Here is a 26,969-nt window from a genome sequence, read left to right as displayed (position 1 = left end):
TAATTATATTACTTTCTCCGCCATCAATAACAGAAGACATAACAGTAATAATACTCTATAAAAATAAAATAATGGCAAACAGTAAGGAGAGCATCGGGCATTTGAGAAGAGGACACCAACCCTGCCATCACCACTAGAGTTTCCCCCTCAAGACGCACAGAGCTACCATGACGTTATGGGCTAGTAAATCTAAGATTTCCACAAAACAAAAATTTGAAATGCATTAAAAGGGATAGATTAGCGAAGATGAGTAAACAAATACTTTAAGGCATTTCTACTCCTATGAGAATGATTAAATCAGTCGTGCTTTATCTAACACCTGCATTGATAAACTTTAGAGAAATTTTGCTCCAAATACCTCAGACGCTTAGGCTATTTGGCAGAATCTTCAGAGCTCTCCTAGCCCACTAGTGAATTGGTATCTGGTTTTGAAATGAGCTACTCAGGACAACGGGGTGGGAGGCTGAAGGCCTGAAGCCTTTGGCTGGTCTCACCCTTGACTATTTCTCACTCTTCCTCCACTCCTTTACCCCCTGGTCTCTTAGCAGAGCTGCTAAGAACCCTCAATGTATTTCCACTTCTTGGAATAAAAAAAAATTAAAAAAAAATCTTGGAATACAGTATGAAAACTACTGCTCTCTCCCAATCCTCTCATTTTAAAAAAGTGGTAGAACTGAGGTCCAGAAACAAAAAGTACTCAAGGTCACTGAGCTGGTTAACAGCTGGGCAGGGGTTAGAATCCAGACCATCTGATTTCCAGTCCAATGTGCTTTCTTCCACCCCTACACTACCCTTTCACGCTCAAACTGACAAATTAACCATTGTAAAACGAGATGATGAAGCAGTACGTCTGACGAATCTCTAGTGGGACGGTCTTCATTGTCTTTTTCACCTTCCATAATATGTCAAATATTGATATTTACAAAATGATGGAAGAACTGGCATCAGAAAATGTATGCTACAGTGACTCTTTGAATTAGGGCCAGAGGAGAATAAAAAGCTTAGAGTGACCTGCTGTACTTCTACGTTGCTTCCCCAATTAACTCCAAACAGACTTTGTCTGGAAAGAAATGATTTCGCCTCAACGCAAGGTCAGTCCCACCTATCCAGAATAAAGATTGCCAAATATGCTTATTTGAGCTGAATTACATTGGGTAGTTTAATAATATAAATTTACTGCCTTTTCAAGAGGGACTCAAGCACTGGGGAGAATTTTAAAACGCATCACACTTAAAACATAAAATTAAATTCAATTAACTTTTATTGGGAGGCTAATACACTCACAAGTACCCTAGAGGGAAAAATGAAGCTCTCAACTTTTCCAAGATTTTCAAACCTAGAATCTAGGTCAAAGATACTGGACCAGCCAAACCCCTCATAAACAGCTTCATGGGCCAGTTTAACATCTGTGCTCAATGGAAAAGACTGCGCCTATAAGACTCCAGCTAAAAGACCCTCAGGGGCATAAAACCTGGAATAATGAAAAGATAGAAAACACTACTTATCCATCAAAAGACCAAAAGCCAATACAGGGATGGAAACTTGTGATTCCAGAGTACGCGGGGGTCCCATAGACCATATCCCGTTCCCATTGATTCGATTTCGATTCACAGTGACCCTAAAGGACAGAGTAGAATGGTCCCATAGGGTTTCCAGGGAGTAGCCGGTGGATTCAAACTGCTGGCCTTTTTGGTTAACAGTTGAGTTCTTAACCACTTTGCCACCAGGGCTCCTGAGACCATATGTTGTTGTTGTTGTTAGGTGCCATAGAGTCGTTTCCGACTCGTAGCGACCCTATGTAAAACAGAATGAAACACTGCCTGGCCCTGCGACACCCTCACAATCACTGCTATGCTTGCGCCATTTGTCGCAGCCACTGTGTCAATTCATCTCATTGAGGGTCTTCCTCTTTTCGCTGACCCTCCAATTTACCAAGCATGATGTCCTTCTCCAGGGACTGGTCCCTCCTGATAACATGTCCAAAGTATGTGATACAAAGTCTTGTCATCCTTGCTTCTAAGGAGCATTCTGGCTGCACTTCTTCCAAGACAGAGCTGTTCATTTTTTTGGCAGTCTATGGTATATTCAATATTCTTCACCAAAACCACAACTAAAAAGTGTCAATTCTTCCATCTTCCTTATCCATCATCCAGATTTCATATGCTTATGAAGGGATTGAAAACACCATGGCTTGGGCCAGGTGCACCTTAGTCCTCAAAGTGACATCTTTTCTTTTTAACACTTTAAAGAGATCTTTTGCAGCAGATTTGCCCAAGGCAATATGTCATTTGATTTCTTGACTGCTGCTTCCATGGGTGTTGATTGTAGATCCAAGCAAAACGAAATTCTTGATGACTTCAATCTTTCCTCCATTTATCATGATGTTGCCAATTGGTCCAGTTGTGTGGATTTTTGTTTTCTTTATGTTGAGGTATAATCCATACCGAAGAGAGACCATATATTCTCCGTTAAGTCCTTCCACTTTCCTGATACCAGCATAAAGGTTCACCTGTTTTGTGTATTTGATGCAATTAACTACTCACACTGACTTGTTAGTGATTCTTAAGCCAACTTTGGCTTTCCTAAAGCCTTACTACTCCCCTCCCTGCACTGACATATTCCACGTTTATACACTCCAATAAGAGAGGTCTCTCATTACTCCCTTGTGACTTCATAAAGAGTGAGTTATGACATCAGCAGGAAGGACAGTGGGAAAAAAACTGGACTCTGAACAGATTGAGCCCCTATATCCTGGAGACAGGATAAAATTAACTTATTTACTCATTTAATAAGTACAGGGAAAAGTGTGAGAACCGAAATTTGATGGGACTTCCTTATTTTTCCAGGTCTTGCAAGTTTTCTGCCTTTGACAGGGTGTAGTCATGATCACTACCCTACAGTCACAAAAGGAAGAATAGGAAAAATGCAAAAGTCAAGAGGCCCTTTCCTCTATTAAACAAAAAAATCCCACAATATTTCATTAAAGTCAAGGTTAAATTCTCTGCAGATCTGGTTAGAATTTTTTTTGAGACTGTATTAGTTCACTGCTGATGCTGTAAATAATTACCACAAACTTAGTGGCTTAAAACAACCCAAATTTCTGAAGGTCAGAAGTCTGAAATAAGTCTCACAGGCAGGGCTACAACCAAGGTGTCTACAGGGCTGGTTCTTCCTGGAGCCTTTGAGGGAAGAATCTGTTTCCTTGCCTTTTCCAGCTTCTGGTGGCAGCCTGTGTTCCTTGGCTTGTTGCCCCTTCCTCCTTCTTCAAAGCGACCCCTGCAATCTCTGCTTCCCTCATCATATCACCTTCTCTGACTCTGACTCCTCCTGTGTCCCTAGTATAAGGACTGCTGTGATTGCATCGGGCACGCCGGAATAATCCAAGATAATCTCCCCATCACAAGATCCTTAGTTACATCTGAAAGACCCTTTTGCCATGTAAGGGAATGTTCACAGGTTTCAGGGGTTAGAATGTGAACGTACTGGGGGGCTGCTATTCAGCCTGCCACAAAAACCAAATGGAATATACCAAACTTGCGCTACTTTGAGGGGAACAGAAATGGCTTGAGTGCTTGGGGCTATGACCAGGACAAATAGCAGGGGGACTGCCTCCCTAAGACTCATATAAACTCTCTAAAAACAGCTAAACACAGTGGTTAAGAACACATGCTTTGGGGTAAAACTCACTAGGGTTTCAGGGTCAGTTCAGCCCAAAGCCTGGATGAACATGGCCATTTTATTGACCTCTCTAGTTTTTTTTTTAGTTTCCTTATTCCCAAAATGGAGACCACAAGAGTACTTCGTTGCTAGGTTTATTATGAGGATTAATAAGATAATACATAGAAACCCCCAACTGCAGCACATAGCACTCAGTAAAAGTTATGATTATGTTGTTATTATAAGTATTTAAACACTGGCTGGCTAGCAAGCCTGGACTTGAACCTATTGGCTGGTATTTTGGGGGCCTCCATTAGTGTAGACATTTGAAATCCCCAGAATGCCCTCTCTCCCCTACTTGAAATCTGATCTATCCTTTAAGCACTTGTTTTATTCTTTCTTCTTCTATGCCTTTCCAGTTGGAAGTAATCTCTTTCTCCTTCCCTCTGACCTCTAACAGTGTGTGTACCACCCATTTAAGGCTATCCCTTAGTCTTGACGGTGTTGGTTTGTTGCTTTTTTAATACCACATGTAGATGACAAACTGCTTGAGGGCAGAGATTGCTATACTAACACTTAGTGACGAGATGTGTTCACAGTAAATATTCAATAAACTGGTTAAATCAACTGATTACAGAGTTTATTCCTCACAGATTTGCAGGGGCAACACAATTCCACACGTCCCAGTAAAGGGGAGTCAGCTGTACGCCCCTGAGGTACTCCGCCACCTTGAAGTGGAGCTTCCAAAATCAGTTTAATCCTCATCCCCTTTCACGTTACTTTCTCAGCCTTGACCTATATCCCAGGATGATGAAGGCCCCTCTTACTCTGTCTGTACACCGACAAGTTCAACTATCAGCCACCAGCCCAGGGAAAACAGGAAACAGCTTTCTCTTTGGACCCAGAACTGAACAAAGCTCACACCAGTCCAAGCCAGTTTGAACCAGTTGGTGCTGCTCTGCAATCTTCCCTGGCCTGTCCCCCAAGCTGGCGCAAAGACAAGAAGAACATCATTGACTTCAATCTTTGGCCTTCTAACCAGGAAAGGACTTGTGAAGGTGAATGGTTTGCAGACGAAGGGGATATAAAAGAGACAAAACCAGGATAAAAATTAAATAAAAAGTAGCTGTCTTAAACTGTAATTGCAGTCCTCTGCTGAGCACGCTTGCAGATATATAAATGTGATTTACCATCAGCTTGCAACTACAAATCAGGTCTTGAGAAACACTTGTGCTATGAAATTGTTTAATCTCATCAAGCTCTGCTTTCACAGCAAGCCATAAATCACAAAGTCTTTGTTATCATAGACCTCCACCAGCGCCTCTCTGGCAGGCTATGGATCGTGGGTATATATAATCTTGACTGCACAAACACTGGGGTCGACGCAGGCTGAAATACTTTCATAATAGCCACTGTGCAGCTGGTGGAACACAAGCCTATGATGGATATCTCATTTCCTACAGTCGGCATCTATTTCGAGCAAATTATTACCACATAAATTTCTTGTCAACAGAAACGGCCAATTAATTAAGTTAAAAATTTACTTGTGATCACATCTACAAACCAAATAGAACTGCAAGGCAATTTTCCAGTTACTGAATATACTGCAGGTCAGTTTAATGAATAATTTTTAACTTTGTCATAAACTCAAAGACAGGCTAATATCTCCAGAAACCTGAATGGAGACCAGCTGCCGACAGATTTACACAAAATATATTTATGTGGAATTTGATTGCTGACATCTGGGGACAGAAATAAACTTTCTATAATTACAGAGGCATCTTTGCCATATATATGGATTTCTTGTACCCAAAATTGCAAATCTGTCCGCAGGAAGGAGGTATTTACATTTTCAGGCAGGGTTGCAATGGGGCTGGGTGGCTCTTGGAAAATTCATTGCATTAAATTCCTATGCTGGTGATGGGTTCATTAACATGGGAGAAGACAGTAACAGGCAAAGGCCTATTTATCACTGCCCCCCACTTTGCACACCCAAAAACTCGGGATGCTTTCTCTCTTTGAGGTTGTAGGCCTTTCTACGTGTTCCCAACAGTGGAAGCAGCGTTGGAGGGATTGAAGGCTCTGTCATACAGGGCAGATTGACACAGCTTCCCCTTGGGGTTATTATGCATATAAAGCAGATCTATATGGAAATAAAGCCAGCAGTGGGCCCTTCATAATTCCTGCTCTAACCAGGTCTCTAGGAGCTAAAGAAAATCCATGGGTACGGTTAGTTCTCCAGGTAAATATAAAGGATATAGATTTGGGGAACACATCAGATCTGACTGATAACGGTGATTTAGTCAGCCACCTACCCACTGGGTATGGCATCACAGCTTTCATGAGAGCCGTTCTCCATCCCAAATGTAAAGGGCTTTCAAGGTTCTCCAAATTAGAGCCCTAATCTATCTTTAAGAGTTTTCCCTGCCCCCTTCCCCAATCTGTCATTGCTAAATGGTCACACTAGACCACATGATGCTCCTACAACATGCCCTTCACATTCGTATCTCTGTGGCTTTGCTCATACAAAGGGTCTTTGAGGTCCTTTCCCATATACTTCCACTTACCAAATTCAGATCTCCAAGACCATCTCCACGGCTTTTCTTCACCCTGGCAACAATCTTTGTTCTTCAACAAGACATTCTTCTTACACATAAACTCGAGAGCCTATCATTCTACCCTGGGTAGAGTTAGCAGTAGTGAGTTCATAGTCACGGCAGTGTTCAAGATGATCTACAACCACTTGGTGGAGATGTTGTAATGGCAATTCAAGGTGTGTGGAGCATTGGGCTGTTAAGACTCTCAGCCCTGAGAACCTAAATTCCACAAGGGTTACTTTTGCCCATATTGGTAAGCTTCTTGAAGGTAAGATCATCTTATTCAAACCTACAGTTTTCTCAGCACAGAGCTTAACACCTTAAAAAAAAGGGGGGGGGGAAGTAGGTCATCTATAAGTTATTGAAGGCTAATTTTTCTCATACTGGTGCATTCAAGTCTGAGAGGCACTTGACATCCTACTCCACCATTATCTGCAATATGAACAGCACAGATTGTATGCCTATTATGTTTAGGGAACTTTGTTAAAATACTGAGAATTCCAGCAGGTAGAATATGTTCTCTCTCAGACTAGCTTTAATTAATGAAACAAGTCACACCGTGAGCCCACAGCACACCCTGAACAGAGGCTAGATGAATGAATGACCAATGCCCAAAATATAAAATAAGATAGAAAATAAATGTTAAATAAATAGTATGGATAATTTCCAGTGTTGGGCAGACAGTGTAAAAAATGGTCTGACTAGTTCATAATCTGAAGAGTATCCAGAATCCAATATAACTCTTCATTCTACCACTGTGAAAACCAAGCCCTCCACCCCAAGCTGAACCTGCTTGTCCAAGGTCACCAAACTAGGAGGTAGTAAATAGGGATTCATACCAGCTGTCCAAAATACCTGCCCACCATTCTTTCTGTCACACCCCACAATCACTTTTTATTTTTCTTCTGGCTAATTCCTTGTGCACTGAATCAAATCATAAGCGCTCCTTCCCTTGCTTGGGCCTTGGCTCTCTGTGTCCCCGGATTCTCTTTCTGACAAGAGAACGTGTTTTAAAATTTCCTCCTTGACAATGAGCTTAAATGTGAGAGCGCTGCCAAACATCTAACTTCACTAACGACCTACTCTGGATCTTCCATGCTTGAGAGTATTACCACCCCCACATTCTCCAAATAAGGGTTACATGTGTAGGCAGCTGAGTTCAAAGCTTGGCTCTACTGTTTACTAGCTATGTGACCCTGAGCATGTTAATTAATCTCTCAACACCTTAGTTTTCTTGTCTATAAAATGGGACTAAGTTAGTAATTACCTCATAGTGTTGTATAAGTATCAAATTAGATAACACACGTAAAATTGTAAAACAATGCCTATAAGAAGTACTTTTTAATTTTTAAAAAAATCTTTAGCCCATATCAACTTTTGGCATAGTAAATCTCATATTTTTTACTTCATGCTATATAAACTTTATATCTTTTTATTTGTCCTGTGCTTACCTTGCTGAAGCGTCAGGAAAGAATTAACAACAAAACAATAATGATGATGATATCAGATACCATTTCTTGCCTGTATTATGCTCTAGGCATCACTATAAATACTTCCCATTTATTATCAAGAGCTCTAGGAGGCAAATACGCTCATTAACCTAAATTACAGAGGTGACCTACAGAGGGTAAATACCTGATCTAAGGTTATTCAGCTATAAGTGGTCAAACTCCAGGTTCGCGCGCTTAGCTTCCGCAATTTAGTATCACTATATCTGGTTAGCATTTGGGTAGTATTTTTATAAAAAATACTTCTCCCATCTACAATACTATAGGCATTGCTCATGCTCTCCTTCATCCTCCATTTTTTCCGGAACAATCTTAGTCATTGTCCCTATCCTCAGAAACCTTACAGGGAAAACGAGGAAATACGATAAATACCCATCAAGAGCTCATCTAAGTAAAAAAAAAGCCACATTTCATGCCTGCTTCTCTCTAATCAGCAACAAGAGTTTATAAGAGCTTATCTAACCATAGTACCAAATCACCTTTTATAGATTTTAGACAAAATTAAAGAATATTCCAGGGAGGGGTGGCTAATTGTTCAACTAGTTTATGAGTTCAGGTTTGAAACACATTACTGGTTTTGAAGAGGAGGGAACAGACCAGGGACCACACTAGAGCTTCTGTGATATTAGATGCATGATTTCTAGAAAATACTTATTTTCTTTTTTTAAAATCACAGGAACAATGGACAAGACATGGGAAATTACCTACATGGTACCTGAGTGCTATTAACAAAGACGGGTAACAGTCTATGATGAGTCACTGCTGACTGTCAGATTATCTTGCTGAGGGTCACCGCTGCCAGAGAGTGTCAAGGTCAGAATAAAATGGTAGAACAAAGCGGCAATAAGGAGAAGCCTGCCTCCCCAGCAAACCTGCTGACAATTCACGGCAGAGGTGGACTGAGTGATGATAACATCATGGCTTTACGTGTGTAGAGCACTTTATCGTTTATAAAGCACTTTCACAGTCATTATCTCATGATTTTTTTAAAGAATTTCCTGTGGAAGATTCCATAATGACCAAACCTATAGAGGGAAACTTCACGTTTGAGGGCATATTTTCACATTTGAGAAAAGAGAGCTCTTTGAGTTGAGCAACTCAGGTAAACACAGGAGATGTCGATTAATTTTAAAATACTCATTTCATATAATATACTGAGTAAATAAATAAATACATGGGTCTCTACATTCACAGAGTCTTTGGGCTAAATAAGGGCAGAACACACATATTTAGTTAAAAAAAGCACAAGTATTGTCATGCAAAGTGCCAAATGAGAGGTATAATAATTGGTATTGAATTTCAGAGAGGTAGAACAAAAAAAGCAAACCCATTGCCGTCGAATCGATTCTGACTCATAGTGACACTAAAAGACAGAATAGAACTGCCCCACAGGGTTTCCAAGGAGCAACTGGTGGATTCCAACTGCTGACCTTTTGATCAGCAGCCAAGCTCTTAACCACTGTGCCACCAGGGCTCCTCAGACAGGTAGAAGTGCCTGGGAAGGTAATGGAGTTTCAATGGTAGGATTCCTGCCTTCCATGCAGGAGATCCAAGTTTGACTCCCAGCCAATGAACCCTAAGTGGAACCACCACCCACGTATCAGTGGAGGCTTGCGTGTTGCTACGATGCTGAACAGGTTTCAGTGGAGCTTCCAGATTAAGAAAAACTAGGAATAAAGGCCTGGAAACCTACAGCCAAAAATCAGCCAATAAAAATCCTATGGATCATAATAGTCCCATCTCATTGTGTGTGGGGTTGCCATGAGTCGGGACCAACTCAATGACAGCTAACAAGAACAACAGGAGCGACTGCTAGCTAGCTAGAACACTCAAGAGATACATCACAGAAGGTTTGAGCTGGTCCTTAAAGAATACTTAGAATTTGGGTAGTTGGGGTAGGGGTGGGGGAGTGAGACAAATAGATAGTTAAGTACCATAAGCCTATCTGTATTAATTAATTTTCAACCTTGAAAAACAATTTCTTCCTTAAATTTCTTAAATGAAACTGTACCACAGATTTTCCTCCATCTATACATAAAATATAAACAAAATAAGAAAAAACAATAGAAACCAAACAAGACAAGGGACATAAATGAAGGCAATTAATTTAGAAACTGGAATTCAATGAAAGCTTCTGGGGTTGACCAGCAGTGTACCACACCTGATTTCTAAACAACACTGTAAATCACCAGAACTTATACACAGGAATCCACAAAATCCTAAAAATTCTCATTACCATATTTTTACTTAAATAATGTGTGCCTTCTAAGTTTGTTTGCCAACCACACACTCCCCCTCCAAAGTATTTTCATAAGGGCACTATGCTAAACTTTTTTACAGCAACATGTAAAAAAAAAAAATGGCATAGGAGCACTTATAAAAATACCTCATGGGGGAAGGGCACAGCTGGCAAACAAACATAGAAGGCACACATTACAGTAATGCCCCCAAATCAAGACAGAAGCAAACCCTATATGTGCATCCTTATTTTGTCCCTCTTCTGACTGAATAGGAGATTAAATAATTACTGGGAAAAACAGGTGAAACATAGAAAAGTAATAAACAGGCAGACCGTCTGGTAGCCATAAAGACCTAAGACTACGCACTGAACTGCAGAAATGATCTGAAGTCCAGAATAAACTCTGATGTCTGATGAAGGACATTTAACATAATCTCAGATGAGAGAACAGAGTCCGGGTAATCTGGTAAGATTGCATTCAATCTTAGCTGAGATATTCTCTTCCCTATGTCATTTTCTCAAGCTACAGTAAGTGGATAAAACATTGAATATTTACTTCTCATACTGTAACTCCAAGGGTCAAAGAAGCTTACTTTAGTCTTACATAAAGTAGAGAGAGAATTATGAAGCTATCCACATTGTATAGTTTCAGAGTCACTCAAATACCATCAGGGAGAAAATAAGTAGCATGGCAAACATACAGATGTGCTAGAAAACAACAAAACCAGGAAAGACAGGGGCACATCATGTAAAAGATGAACAAAGAACTCAACAACTCAAGAAAGAGGAAAAAATTCATAATAGCTTTATGCTATAAAACCACTTAATAAGAACATGAATTTAATGAAACAGAAGCTTAACTGAATACAATTCAATTGAATAAGAGTTCTGCTTGTAGCATGGTGGGGGAAGCCCAATACGGCCTATCTCTTTCACCGACCACAACTAAAAACTTTGCCCAAAATATAAAAACCAACTACCTGAGGGCTCCGAAAAGTAAACAAAAGTGAGTGGACTGTGGAGGGAGTTCAAGACATGAAGAAGTGATCCCCAAACAGATGAGTTTCTAGGTTTATTTCTTTTTTGTTCTTAGGACTTTGCTCCAACTGCCAGCCCCAATCTCAGAATTATGTGACACAGCAGCAGTGTAGGCAGTTAAAACGTGGCTTTCTATTTCTACCCCCAAACTTCTGCACAGGAGAACCGACAAAAGAGGTTCTTCAGGACTGGAGAGTAAAGAGGGAATCTCAAGAATAGAGAGAGCTGAAGGAGGGGATCTGCTAATTCTCTATATAAGCCACAGAAGTTTCTCGCTCGCCTATAAATGTGTATGTGTGGGATAGATCCAAAGCAGCTTAGCAAAAGCTCTGAGAAATTAACTAAGATCGTAAGCCACTACTCACGTTTCAGACTAATTCTTGAGCGGTACACGCACAAGGCAGATTAAACAGAGCATAGTAAAAGCTTTGAAAACTAAATTGAGCCTACAGAAGGCAAGGTAGAACCTGTGGTCTGAAAGTAACAAGGTTGACTGCCTGCTAAAACAAAGAAAAATCAACATTTTCCAGAGGATTATAACACAATATCTAAGCAATATAATATTCAAAATATCCAAGACATTTAAAAAATTACCCAATATACCAAGAACCTGGAAAATGTGACCATTTCTCAAGGGAAAAACAGTCAAACGACACTGACCCCAAGATGACCCAGACTTTAGATTTATCAAACAAAGAATTTAAAGCAGCTATTATAATCATTTTTCATGAGGTCAAGTTAAATACACTTGAAATTGGTGGAAAATAATAAATTCTCATGAGAGAAATAGAAACTATAATATTTTGGAAATTTTTTAGCTGAAAAATACAGTATCTCAAGTGAAAAATTAACTGGATGTTTTCAATAAAAGAATGTAGGTGACAGAGGAATGAGGCAACAGATCAAAAGAAATTATCTGAGCTGAAAAACGAAGCGAAAAAATTGAAGGTGAATAAAAATAGAGCATCAGGTACCCGTGGAATGATATAAAAATGTCTCTAACGTATGTCTTATTGTAGTAACATAAGGACAGAAAGAGGAGATTGTTAAAAACAAAAGTATTAGAAGAAATAATGTCCCCAAACATACCAAATTTAGCAGAAGACAAAATTTTACAGATGAAATCAGCTCAGCCAACTCCAACCAAGGTAAACTCAGACAAACAAAACAATTGAATAGGTTGAAAAAGAAGACCTAAGAAAACAAAATAAAGATCAAAACAATATCAACAAGAACTAAAAAGTAATTTGGAAAGATAAAAAAAAAAAAGTAGAAAGGCTACACTAAAAATCAAGGTACTGACAGAGCCAAAGATTGACACGATCACAGTGAATGCATATGAAAATGAGTAGAAAAATTTTAAAACCTATACTACGAAATGGCCTCAAAATGAAGGAAAAAATTAATCTGCAGATCAAAAGAGTTCATTCACCATGTTTCACAGAATGATCAACAATCTGGAGTATCTTAATCAATCTACTGAAATTTAAGGGAACAATTCTATAGACATCTATATAGGAAAAGTAAGTAAATAAAATAACCTACAAGGAAGAAAAAATCAGGCTGATACACATACCTAGAACCATAATAAAGAAATACTGATAAAATTATAAAAATAACATATATCCTAAAAAATTCTTAAAATATGCCCAACCAAAATGTCATTCAGATGTAACAGACATGCAAAATTTAAGAAATCCATGGTGCATGGACCTGTTATGAAAAAGAAAATGTCCTGAGAAGAAAACTAGCCAATTAAGGTTTGATAAGAATTAAGGAATGGAGAAACTACAATCAAAAGAACTAGTAATGAGTTCTGAGGTCACTTCAGTCTAGAACTAATACTAAAATAATAGTAACAACTATGAAAATATTTGTTACAGAAGAGAATGCGATTGCCATTGACAATATAAAAATAATAACATAACTAACAAAAATTGAGAGGAGGAGAGGGGAAATACTCATCTTTTAGAACAGTCAATGAACCTGTCTAAAATTGACACATGGTTAAAAAATAGTGACCACTCCAAACTCAAAACATGGATACCCCCTTTTCCTACCATTATTGATTGGTGATCCTGTTTTTATAGAAGTAGGGGTGTTCCATCATTCCCTCTTGTTTTCTGTACATATCACAGCAGCCCCCATGAAACAAGAGCTTACCTCATCGGTGCTATATTCTAACTAAAGATGACTAACTGACTAGAAAGAATACCAGACACACTTGGAGCGTACCAAGTGTTTTACTTGACTTTGCAAAGAAACGCACACACACAAGTGCATACAATATCCACCTCTAATGTCTGGCCATGCATTAGACCCTGGAAATGGTTATCCTTCTATATACCTTGTCAGTTTAGAAATAACTCAATTGGTTTTCAAATGAATAAATACAGATTGGACCCCAGGGCCATTATGGTCAGATGATCCATATCTAATTTGATGTTAGAAATGCCATTTTCTCAACTCATTTCTTTAATTCTTCCCATTTATATGCAATAACTCTGGAGAGGATTAACTAAGGAGAGGAAATATGTACAAAACACATTTCTCTTCCTGAAGTGTGTTTTAAGATCTTCATAAAAGATTCATGTAATTAATTACCTATTCTAACACCTGAAATTTGAGATGTTGAAACAGTTTAGGATACACTGTGAATGATTCAAATACCATTAGGATGATAGAGTTGGAACCAAATGATGGTGACAAACACCTTCAAATACTCAGAAGTGTGTACCTTGCTTTGTCAAAAAAAAAAAAAAAAGGATTTTAGGAAGTTTACAAAAATCCATATAAGAAGAAAAAGATTTTTGAAGATAAGAAGTCCTCATGGACCATCTCAGTCTACCCTCTCCACAGTCCCAGGAGAAATATGCAATGATTAGGTCCATTGGCAGTCAAGGGACCTGAGACAAAGGGAGGTTAATAACTCACCTAAGGGCTGTAACCAGCAAAGGGTGCAGCCAATATTTGAAGCCTGGCTGTGCGGTACAGAGCATATTGTACTATTAACCACATTGTTAGGATGCTTAAGGGTATGTCAACAATTCTAGAAAGATGCATGGACCAACTCTAGGCCCTGGTGAAGGCGTGAAATCTCATAAACTTAACTCCCTCAAGTAGAGTTTATTAATTGTGCTCTTTTATAAAATAAAGGTTATTACATGTCTCCATTAACTAACCTGAGTCAAACTAAGAAATAGGTAAAGTTGGTTTAAATCACCACAGGAACTCCCTTTGGGGTCAGCCCATTTTGCTTTAGAGTCCTCGGCATATCCCTCTGCCCCCATCCCCCATCATCACCCCCACTGCCTCCAACCACTTCCCAGGCTAATTTCCCATGGCCCAAACTCCTCAGGCAGACCCCCGTGCTGTATGCCACCCTTCCTTTTTCCCACCTCAAATACAGACTCTTCCCTTATTCTGTTCCACAGTTCTTCGCAAAGTAATGGATAAAAATAGCTTGTTGGAACATTCCCCCAGATGGTACATTTGCAGTCTTTAACTCCTTCAGCACAAGGCAAGGAAAAATTATGGAAATCCCAACTCCTGGGTCAGGTCTGTGAGTCAAATCTTAGTGACAGGGCCCTCTCAGCAACCCTGAAATGACACTATTTAGATAGGTTCCCCATGCTTAGGTCTGACCCAAATTCCTGTCTTAGAATCCACCCAGAGAAAGATATTCTGCCAACAACACTTGTCTGAGGATGTTACTCACAACTGGTGCCTGGGATTGGCTGAAGAGTGTGCCCTCAGCACGCTCTTTTCTATTTCTATTAGGTAGCATTTTTACTTCTGAAGTCTTTTTTGCTAACAAAGTACACTTGAATAAAACTTCTTAAAACTGATATTTATATAGTATTTTCTTCTTCATTCTCACTACCTGCGAGTTATGAGGGGTCTGCAATTTTTCTTTGTTTCTCCTGGGTAGATGTTTTGGGAAAAATCCAACACTTGATTATTGCTCACAATTAATGAGCTTGAGCAATTTACTGGAGCCTTGGTGATGCAGTGGTTAAGAGCTCAGGCTGCTAACCAAAAGGTCGGCAAGGCCTGGTGATCTGCTTCCAAAAGGTCGCAGCCTTGAAAACCCTATGGAGTGCAGTCCTACTCTGCACACATGGGGTTGCCACGAGTCGAAATCAACCTGACGGCAGCTAACATAAACGACATGACCTAGACATAAGCTTAACTAGAAACGTAACACTGCGATAACATATCACCCACATCAAGGCTTCCGAATTGCGGTATGTGTGCTGCTGGTAAGACACAAGATAATTTTAGGTGGTACTTGCATAGGTTTATTTTTTTATCATAATAATTATGAAAGTATTTAATAGCTATTAGCAAAAAGATAGCTAATATAGCAAATCATGATTTAATGATTCATGAGTTAGAACACAGCTAAATAAAAATATAAGAGATAAAAAGCTGATTATAAAACAGAAACTCTACCATAATGTGTTAAGTGGGTCCAAAAATTCATTTGCGTAATATGTGGGTTGCATTTTCAAGGCTATACAATGACTGAGGTAAGCCTGAGGAGTACTCCAGTGGAAACTGGGGGAAGGGAAGGAGTTCACCTGTATTACTACTTCGTAGCAGTTGTCCATTCCAAGCCAAATATCCATGGCGATGATTCTGGGTCATGTGGTCACTGGGACTTCTAGAATGTTGTTGTCGTTAGGTACCTTCACATCGGTTTCAACTCATACCAACCCTATGTACAACAAAACAAAATGCTGCCCAGTCCTGCACCATCCTCACAATCATTGTTTGTTTGAGCCCATTGTTGCAGCCAGGGTCTTCTCTTTTTTGCTGACCTTCTACTTTACCAACCATGATGTCCTTCTCCAGGGACTGGTCTCTCCTAATAACATGTCCAAAGTATGTGAGACAAAGTCTGAACATCCTCCCCTCTAAGGAGCATTCTGGCTGTACTTCTTCCAAGATAGATTCATTTGTTCTTCTGGCAGTCTGTTTCCTGGATTATCACTATGAGTCAATGCCTTTTTCATTCACCTGACCAGTGATATCGGGTGGGGTAAACACTGGAAGCCACAGAACGCTCCTTCGCCTTCCTATTTCTGGAGAGAAAGTTGTACATCCCCCTCCCTCACAACCCCTCCCCACCCTGGTTTGAGAACAGGTCTGTACAGAATTTAGGCACTGTAACTTTATGTCTAAATAATTGTATTTTGGGGGGGCGAGCGCTATCACTGAGCTTTTTTGTATATATTAAGTACATAGTATTACATATCTTATGGAAGTATGGCAAAGTTTATGAAAACAGTACATAAATAACTACAGCTTAGATATCATTCTACTGAAAAATTACAAAGGAAACACACTTTTAACAAACTCTGAAGGAAATAGCTAGTGTTTGATGATTATAATGATTCCCTAAAGTACATAACATGACATTAATAACTATAAATGTCAGTTAAGTGTCAATTTTAAAAGTCTAAACCATGGTGTCAAGGCATAAGTACACTAAATCTTCACATAAAATTCAACAAAAGGAATCCCACGATGCATGGTTCTTGGATCTAATGGTACACTCTAGCCCAAAAGGCTAAGTTTTCCCGTGAAACCAAATTAGGAACGTTTAGTCTAGATGAGACACCGGTTTAGATACTTTATCTTGGGAACACAGATCCCTTGCATAAAAACAAATGATTTCTACAGCAGTGTCATGGAATCCCCACTAAGAAGTTTTCCCTTAGAGAAAGGATGCCTGTCTCCTGTACAGTTACATGTGCAAATCCATAGAAGAAATTCAATAGTCCTCTTAGCCAGTCTTTTCCAGCATGTGTTATAGGTAACACGCCTTCTCTCACGAAGGGTTCTTTGACGGGATATTTTTGAAAAATGCCGAGAAGTTACTCTAGAATCTCAAAGCCTCTCATATGCTAATGAGTACCGTTAATCCCCAAGCACAAAATCAGATTTATAGCATTTCCCAGACCTTTCTGATCACAGAATCCTTTCTCTGTGGCCAAGAGGTGTAGGGAGGTAATTCAGACATTTGTAGCTACATAGACAAAGGTCTCAAACTACAAGTGAGACTGGAGTGAGCTGTAGTGAGGTAACAAATCTGAGGCAAAAGTAGCTGCCTTCCAAAACTCTGGTGATTCCACTTAGATTTCCCTTTGTGATTGTGTACACAGCCCAAACTAAGCAATGTCCAAGCCCATTTTTGTGTCCACTCAACCTCCACTTCTGGCCAAAATGACCTACAGGCAAACAGTACAGCAGGCTGATAAAGCTAAAAGAGGAAATACATATTTACACACTTACTAGAAGGAACGTTCCTTTGCCACTAAGCAGAGGAACAAAAAATTGAAAACTCCTGTCTTGACTGGAAAGCATAAAAACTTTTATAAGATAGGAATTCCGGATAACATCAATCTGCAGTGCGACTGGTCCCAAGGTCATTCTAGATGCAACCTAGATGGGCTAGGATTTAGTACTTGGGCCAAGGACAGAGGAAAAAGAGGCAGCTATTCTCTGGGCTCATTTCTATGGCACTTACCAAATCAATAAAAATAATTATTATTATTGATGGTAGCTTGGCCACTGATTAAACAGGCCAATCTAATCGCTTCTGTGAAGTCACACCCCTCTTAAGTGTATATCATGGCGTCGGTAAATTGTGTGCAACTGCCCCCAGCTTGCCTAACAGGATGTGCAATGGCATTGATTTAATTAGAGCATTTAGCTTGCAACCTGCACTCCTTCCTGAGCCACTCTCGGCTGGAGACTTCCTCTATTCTCTTTTAATGGCGCCCCAAGCTGGAACAAAGTGAGGTGCCCAGCAAGAAGCACTGGGCTGCACCACAGAGAGGATTAAAATGCCCATTACGAGGTAAGCATGGAGTCATAGCAGAATGAAAAGAAGACCGGCCATAAAAGAAAATGGACTATAGGCAGTAAAATATTGATTGCAAGAAACTGAAAACACCACAGCATCCACACTCCTTGCCCTGGTCTGCATGACTGCAGTCCTGCCGACCTCTGGACTCCCAAGCCTACGCGCTCTCCTTGGCTAATAATGCTTCAACCACGCGGGTCTTCCTTCTAGCCTTCCCATGCAAGACGCTGTTCCTGCTTTGGGGCTCTGCACTTCCTCTACCTGGAAAACAGCTCCCCACCCCAACTTACGTTCACCATTTAGGCCTTATTCCAGATATCCTCTCTTCAGGGAGGGCCTTCCCGAACACCCTAGCTAAAGTAGCCTCCCTTCCCCCACCACACGGTTTTCCTTGGCAGATTTTCGGGAGAGATCACCAGGCCTTTCTTCCTAGTACGGCTTAGTCTGAAAGTTCCACTGAAACTTATTTAGTTCCACAGCAACACACTAGCCTCCACTGACAGATGAGTAGTAGCTGTGCGTAAAGTGCATTGGCAGGAAATCAAAGTAGGGTTTCCCACATGAAAAAAAAAAAGGTAAGAATTCTGCCACAAAAATCCCATACATCACAATCGTCAGAGCATCAGCTGATCACAGGGATGATGGCGCAGGACGGGGCGCCTTTTGGTTGTATGTGGGGTCACCATGAGTCCCGGGCTCACTGGACGGCAGCTAACAACAACAGCGACTTTGGCCACACGGATGTTCTCCATCGCATCGATTTAATGCATTTTCTTTGTGGCACTTCTCAATGTTTCTTTACGTGCTATTGCCTGACCTCACCTACTAAAATACTAACCACTAAAATACTAGCCACACAGGACTGTTTGCCTCAGTTACTGCTGTGTCCCACGTCCAGAACAGGGCCTGCACATGGTAGACATTCTGTAAATACCGATGGAACGTTTGATCGGGCTGAGTGAATGGGAGATTTACTAACATTCCTCTCAAGGTTATTGCTGCTGGCTAACCCCACCCTGTGGTACTGGGTAATGTAAAGAACATGTATCAGGTGATATGACACCTACCCTAGTCCTGTCACTTAATGGCTGTGTGACCTTGAGCGATTTACTTAACCTCTCTGGTACTCAGTTTCCACTTTTATAAGCAGGTTTATAAAAAGTAACCATCTCACAGGATTGTTCTGAGAATTTTTTTTAAATGCATGCAAAGGGCTTAGAATAATTAACTTAGCAAATGCTTAAGAAATGTTGCTATTGTTGTTGCTATTGTTCTTATTCTTATGGCCTACCACGAAAATTCAGGAACCAGAAAACCTTCAAGCATATGTATCACTTTAAAAAAAAAAAAAAAATTCCTAATCTAACACAGTCTTATCCATCCAAGATAACTTAGTACATGTCTAAAGGAGATGTTCTCTTCCATCTTAATATATCATGTAGTCAACCAGTTCAACAACTGAGCAACCCCTTCTTCTTAAGGGACCAGCATATTTGCACTTTCCGTATCTGCAGAGCCCTGCCTCCTTTCCGGCATACTCAGGAGCAGCCTTTATGAATAATTTGGATGGAGAAAGCAAAGTTTCCATTGTTGAAAGCTACGGAAGAGACTCTTAATTCAAACGGTATTAGGTTGGTGGATGAGGCAAATTGGACCATGTAAAATTTATTGGACATCATAAAAGGGAAGCGGGGAGAGGGCCAAGGAGATGGGGGGTTCGATTACCGCTGAATTGCTGGCATAATAACCTGCAGCGCCTCACAGTGCGCCACAGGGGCTGGGAAGCACTCTCCCTGGATGATTGCTTTATGTCACCACTGATGCTGCTGGCCCATCAACTATGACCCTGGGAGCAGCAAACCCCATCATAAGAAAGGGAGAAATGTAAATTTCAAAAGAGATATATAAATATTCGGTGGCCCAGTGTTCTATTAGTTATTTATATTCCTGGCTTTGAAATGCAAAAATGTAAATCTAGGGCCCTTCTGCAGCCAGAAGTCACCCAGGGTCATATAATAATCTCTCTGACAAGGGCGAAGCTGTGGTTGGCAATAACACTTAGGGGCCAATAAGCTCACTAAACATGCTGCGAGAAAACAAGAGAGATACACTCTCAACCTCAAACGGGGGGAGGGAGATTGACTGACTAATCAACCCCATCCCACGAAGTCAGAGATTTCCCTGATGCCACGGGGGTGGAGAGACAGAGCTGATTTACTTGCTGACAGCTGACATCCCTGTAAGCAGGACAGTCCAAAGCTCATTCTCCAAGCTCTAAGGAGCATGGCATTTTTTCTGATTTACTGCCATTTTATCGCGGCTAGAAATGGACATAGCGAAGATGCCTGCCGTTCTAAATGAAGGTAAGTGATGTCCTTGATGCAGGCTTTCCTAATGTCCCCTTAAAAATGAAATCATTAAAAGTTACATCAGATTGAGTTTGATCTAACATAATAGGGGTGAGGGGAGCTAACAGGGAAAGGTCCTACAAAGCCAAACACATGGAAATCCCCGAGGAATGGAAGCGTAGAAGCAGGCACTAGTCCTATTGCACCTGCACCTGGGAAAGGAAAGAGGCAGAGCAGCTGAGAATGAGGGAGCAGGGGGAGATGACTAGTTCCAACCTGCCTGAAACAGGGGGAAATGAAGGCACAGGGGATTAGGTCAAGGTCACACAGCTGAGTGCAGGTAGTTTCAGGCTGAATCTACTGATTGACTCCTAGTCCAGTAAGTGGCCTTCACACCAGGTGACATTTTGACAACTCCCCTTCATTTTATATCCCATGGGGGACTCTGGATTGTTCTAGCACTTAAGTACAAGCCCACCCTCTACCCCCAGTTGGGGGATTAGAGAAGTATTCCCATCACAAACTTGGCTGAGGTACAGGAGACACGTTAAACGGTACACAAATATTTGTAAGTCATCTTCATAGTAAAATATAACATTTACATCAATCAACTGATTTCATGATCATTGCTTAGAACAAGGATGACTAAGTATTTAAGGTAAAAAAAATAATAAGTGAGCTGATCTAAATAATAATAAGAAAAACTTTAAGTAAATAATAGCGATTGTAGATTGGACGGAAACCCTGGTGGCGTAGTGGTTAAGTGCTACGGCTGCTAACCAAAGGGTCAGCAGCTCGAATCCGCCAGGCGCTCCTTGTGAAACTATGGGGCAGTTCTACTCTGTCCTATAGGGTCATGACTATGAGTCAGAATCGACTTGACAGTACTGGGTTTGGTTTTGGTTTTGGGTAGATTGGAAAATGCCAGTCTAGGAATACCCTCGACATATGTTCCAAGTTGATTATTTTACTCACAAGATCCACAGTCATGGATGAGATCCAAATCTTCATTCAAGGATATTATATACCTGAGGTTAAGAACATTCTAGGCTACACTCAGTGACGTAAGGAAATTCTTACTAACTTTTTTTTATGAGAATGTCATTCTATATCAAACCATCTGGTCTGTTGCGTCCCTGAAGAGTCACTAAAGGATAAGGCATGACTATGTTGGATTCATGTAAGAAAGGTTAGTTAAAATTTGAACTTGTCAGGACTCTTAATGGTGTGGCCCCCTAATATCATTACCCCACAGGAGCTATCTTGGGCATCCCAGACTGTATTAATTTGGATCATTACCCAGAGCATGTATGTTCTCTGGAATCAAAACAAACTCATATCTTGTTGTAATTCTAGTTTCCAATTGCTAGCATATAAAATTTGGAAATCCAGTTTCAAACTGTCATCCGCTCAACTTACATAAAAATGCTAAAGCATTTACCGAAACTTATCAAAAATGCCAAACTGTTTAACAAATACAAAATTAGTAATGACCTAATTAATTCCGGGTCCAATGTGCTGAGTTATAAATGAAGAGGCAGTATAACACAGTGCCTTAAACATGGAATTTAATACACAGATCTAGGTTTAAACCCCACATTTACCATCTACTTACTTTTATTACTGCCCCATGCCTTAGTTTCCTGATCAGAAAAATGGAGATAATAAATCTTTCCTCAAACAGCTAGTGTGCAAACTGAATTAGGCAACATGATGAAGAGCACAAGATTTCTGGCATATAGCAAATGGTAGGTAAAGATAGAATCACACAAATACAAACAAAGCAACACGGGATCTAAAGAAAACAGAGCTGATAAGAAATTATCTGTGTTCCTCAAGCAATAAACGGGTAATCTTGTCTCTGTAAAGGCGAACTCAATGGAGAAGTGGGCATAATTCTCCAGGTGCTATCATTATAGAATAAAATAGCCTGAAAAAAAAATCCAATCACTTTTGTTCTTAAGCAAAAACTTTTATTATTATACTACTAATAATAGTATTAACTCTCATTGTACACTTATTATGTGCCAGGCACTTAGACAACACACTTAATTGATTATCCTATTGAATCCTCCCAACAACTCTATGAGGGAAGTACTCTTAGTATCTCATTTTCCAGATCAGTTAGTCAAAGCTCAAAGGGCTTAAGTAACTGGTCTGAGATCATATAGGGCTTAAGGGTTATGTCAGGATTCAAAACCCAGGCAGTCTGGCCTCTAGCCTTAATAACTACGTTAGCTCTGTGCTCACTGGAAATATTGTAGATGATTAATTCACTTTGTCAGTTATTCTCATACAGGAAAGGGGGCCCCTAGAAAGCAGATGCGAATAGTCTGCTTTCCCTGACCACTAACCCTTACCCACCATCCCTGATCACCATCCCTTGCCCAAATGCAAGTAATACGTTGATCTTTTGGTTTGTAAGTCAGGTTCTCACGGGTGAATTAATCATCTCTAAATTGTGGGGAGCTGGTAATATCAACACACATGCAAAGCTGAAGATATGACTCTTCAACTACTCATAATGACCAGTGTGTGGTTACCTTGAAACTCAGCCCAGAAGAGTCTGATGGGTCTCCTCTAACCTCTCCTCACCCTTCAGTATAAGCAATTTGCTCCACATCAGTCCTTCCAGGTGCTTGTTGAAGATTTCCAAAGCTTCCTCACCATGTAGCAAGTGAACAGTCCTTCTTGGGAATGAGCCCACAGTCAGAGAAAGTCATGTGTCCTAGAGTGCTCCAAGGATAGAATAGACAGAAGCTGGCAGCCTTGGGTGTAAGCACGGTGAGAAGTGACTTGACTTAACTGGGGGTCAACAGTACTTGATGAGAACCACAAAGCCCCCTACTGATTCTGAGGTTCCCAGTTGCTGATGATTGACAGATGGCACTCAACTTTCAGCCTGGATGGAAGAACAATAATAAAAACATTGCCCTCAAAGAAAGAACTGTAAACCATTGAACCTTTCTCTTGGGAATGTGAGTTCTCTCCATTTTTTTCCATAGAAACGGTAATTAAGGACAGAGAACAGCTCAGAGGTAGGGAAAAACATAAATAGGACTAGGTTAACAATCTCCCTGCTTCTATTTCTCACTATCTCTCTCTCTCACACACACAAACACACACAGACAGTGCCTTGTGCGGGTCACAGAGGCCATAGGATCAAATATAAATTTTGAAAGTTGAAAAGGGTGAATCCATCTCAAGTGACTTAAAGGATAACTGTCACTGGAATTAATATGGTTGGAATGTTTAAAATTGCCATAGATTCCCATTTTTGAAGGATGTCAGGCTCCTGTCTTGAAAGTTGAATTTCTGTCTACGGTACCACAATGAAGGGTTGTGCTATCACAGACAGTTCCGGGCTAAGGAAGGCTTATTTAATTTACTGAACCGCACACAGAAATTGGCAAAGATGAGTCCAAAAGGTCAAACAAGGGGCATGATTCTTATCTAACTCCATTTCCCATATTACTAGAGTGTCCCATTAAATTTTCCTTTTTCAAAGGTGCCTGAAAATACGCTTTATGTTTTTCACTGTGTCCCTTTCTCTTTGGCACTCAGGACTCCTCTCCCAAGGAAAAAAAACAGACCAGATATAAGGAATAGGAATCTGAACCTCTCTGATGGGACAAACCTGCAATTTAATGGAACAAAATTGGAAATGCTGAATTGCCATCTGGGCAGACAGTATGAGAAGCAACTAAGCTGATTCAAATCCTTGTAGCTGACATTCCTCCAACTAATATGACCATCCCACTTACAAATGAAAAACATGTTTCAATATGCTTCCCTCAAGCAATAAAGGTACACATCAGTGCTAAAAGGGGGAACAAAAGGTGAAAAAGCCAAAATCCTCAGATTTCTTTAGGAACAACTGGACCCCTCCCAACAGCAGTAAGAAGTTCAACCCTTGCAGGATTACCTATGAGTATGTTAAGACGAAAGAAAATCCATCCTTATGGTGAAAGGCGAGTTTGAGATGGCTGAAGCTCTAGCTTCCTGTTCTTTTTACACTTGTAGGAAGTGTCCGACTTGACAGAGGTTTCGCCATTAAAGCCAAGGAGGGCCCCCAAGGACAACCTCAACTATCTCAGGATCACCTATCACCAAAATCAGCTTACTTTCGTCTTTCAATGCTGACGCCTTCTCAATACACACCTCTCAGCCCTATGTGCTTCCATCCAGGCACATACTGAGCGTTTACCAAGTAGCAAGTGCTGCACTGGACATTGGAGATTCAAGGAAGAACAAGGCACAGTCCCTGCCTGGGTTTACAGTCCAGTGGGGGAAAAGAGACTGTTAATACGTGAGACAAGTTAGGTAGGACCTTGAGTAATGTGCTATGGAAGAACACTGATTCATGTCTAAAGGCAAAAAGATTCCGTGACTATCCTGTAAACCTGGGGAAACAATGCATCATCAGAATCAGTGGAGAACAATGGATAAACTCCCTTTCTCAAACTGGAAAGTTTTTGTCTTGTTTTGATTTTTTTCTCTGAATTCCATTTGGCTGTAAACTGATTTTTAGATAAAGCATACAAATACATATAGCTGAGCCCATGTGTGCTGAATCACCTGTATAGCTGAAAGTTCTCCAGATTAACTTCCATGCGGATTACAAAGTTTATTAAAAGATGTGTTCGTGTAAAGTATACTTACATATTATTAAACTACAATAGTACCTATAGCAATTATTTAGACTTTAACCCATTGCCATCAAGCTGATTCCGACTCATAGAGTGACCCTATAGGACAGAGAACCGCCCCATAGGGTTTCCACAGAGCATCTTGTAGATTCGAACTGCTCACCTTTTGGCTGGCAGACAAGCTCTTAACCACCGCGGCACCAGGGGTCCTATTTTTTCATAGAGGAACATTTTGTTACTTTCTTGTTTGAATTGTCAGTGTATGGTGATGATAAGATGCTGACTGAACTTTAGTTGGTTTTATTATTGCTTGAAAATTCTCTATAGACAGTGCACCCCCTTCTGATCACTCCCATTGCCCTGTCCTTGGTACATCACTACGAATACCATTGGAATTAAGCTTCATCAATGTAGAGAATTACATCTAAATAAGTCTCCGAATACATCAGAACCATTGAATAAGTATGTTTGAATGTGAGAGAGAATTCCCAGGGGCAGACCAAATTATTCTAATAACAATAATAAAAAAAAAATATTCTAATACTGACCTAAAATTCCCACATTCTGTAGAAAACGAAGTGAACTTAGTTGATGGGTCTGAGCCTTTCAGCTCAGTGCAAGGTAAAACTAACTTTTCATCGGAGGGACAGTTAACTATAAAGCCTTCACCATGAGTCTCTATTGCAATTTAGAATAAAATTCCCGTCTAATTCCAGAAAATCATTATGATTCTCTGGACCAAGACAAGCCAACAAGCAATACTTTATTTTCAATTAATTATACATCCCATTTAATGTGGGTTCCTTCAGTCAGGAATTAGGTAAAGTCCCAGCTTTTCTTGGAAAATCTAAAGAAATTACACTACGGATAATATAACTAAAAGATGAAAGTGATCACACAATGCCATTGATCTATTCTGATTGAATATACATCTGACCTGACTACATATTTTATTCACTTGCTTTATGGCTGGTCAGTTGTATTTTACTAAGTTCAATACCCTTCAAGCAGAAACATGTTTTATTCTCTTCGATATGTGCCCTTCTGCTACATTTTATTCCATTTGGTATACTTCCTAATCAATTCTTTTGTGAGCTTCATTTCATTCAGCACAATGTATTGTTAGGATTTATTTCTTTCAGAATGATTTAAATCTATTTTGCTAGATGTTGCTTTGAAGCTACTATATGCACTATCCATTTCCTCACCAGTTCCATTTGGGTCCTGTGATCTGGTTCCTACCCCATTTTCTAGGTTGTGGAAAGACATACTTTGTGGCTTGGCCTGATGTGAAATGATGCTTGCCTTTTATCTGTGCTGGCAATGGTTGCAAACTGAATAATAAGCCTGATATGTAGCAATGTGTACAAATGTCAGCGTGTTTCAGGTACTCAATGCGGAGATAGGTAGCTGCAGGCTCCTCATGTCCTCAGTATGAAGTCATCTCTCTAAACCAATGCTTCTTGAATTCTAGGTATCATCATCGCCAAGGGATGTGGAGCGGTATGCAATAACCAGGCTCCGCCTCGTCAGTCTTTGTCCATTTAAATAAAGGCTAAAGCTTACCCTTCTGGGTAGTATTAATTATCAGTCAGTTTTCTTTTGCGTTGGCGCTAAACTTTATGTTCTCTCTGACTCTGTCTTTAGAAGTTCATTTTGCATAATAAAATTATTTTTTTCTTCATAGAGAAAAACAAAAGGTAATGAAAGACCCGGCATTTTAAAAACCTCTTTGGTGACTGACCTTCTAACTAAGATAACTAGAAAAGGTCTGCGGGAGACACCCAAAGAGGTGATAGTATGCAAGGGCAAATGAGCTTCAGTGGTGGGCAGCAGGGCAGTTGGTTCAAAAGGCTGAATTTAAATAGGGCAATCCTAGAAGGTAAAGCTGAAAAGGTACATTGAGGTTAAGGTTAAAAGGACGTTAAAAACCTGGCTAAAGGTTTGGGGTTGTATCCCAAATTCAAGGAGAAGCCCCTGAAGGTTTTTGAATAAGGGAGTTGACATGATAAAAGAACACTGTTCCTATAAAACAGGTCATAATTTCCTAAAATACAAT

At 40.1% G+C, this 26,969-nt stretch overlaps 1 protein-coding gene across 10 annotated transcripts in view; it reads right to left on the bottom strand.

The window, feature by feature from the left end:
• The window catches only part of LRMDA (leucine rich melanocyte differentiation associated), a 1,290,642-nt gene that overhangs the window by 313,932 nt on the left and 949,741 nt on the right, over positions 1-26,969 (bottom strand). The gene's annotated exons all lie outside the window — the stretch shown is intronic.

The sequence above is a fragment of the Loxodonta africana genome, chromosome 16 (assembly GCF_030014295.1).
Source record: "Loxodonta africana isolate mLoxAfr1 chromosome 16, mLoxAfr1.hap2, whole genome shotgun sequence".
NCBI classification, from domain to species: Eukaryota; Metazoa; Chordata; class Mammalia; order Proboscidea; family Elephantidae; genus Loxodonta; species Loxodonta africana.
Note: the sequence above shows the minus strand (reverse complement) of the source record. Positions and strands in the feature narration are given on the sequence as shown.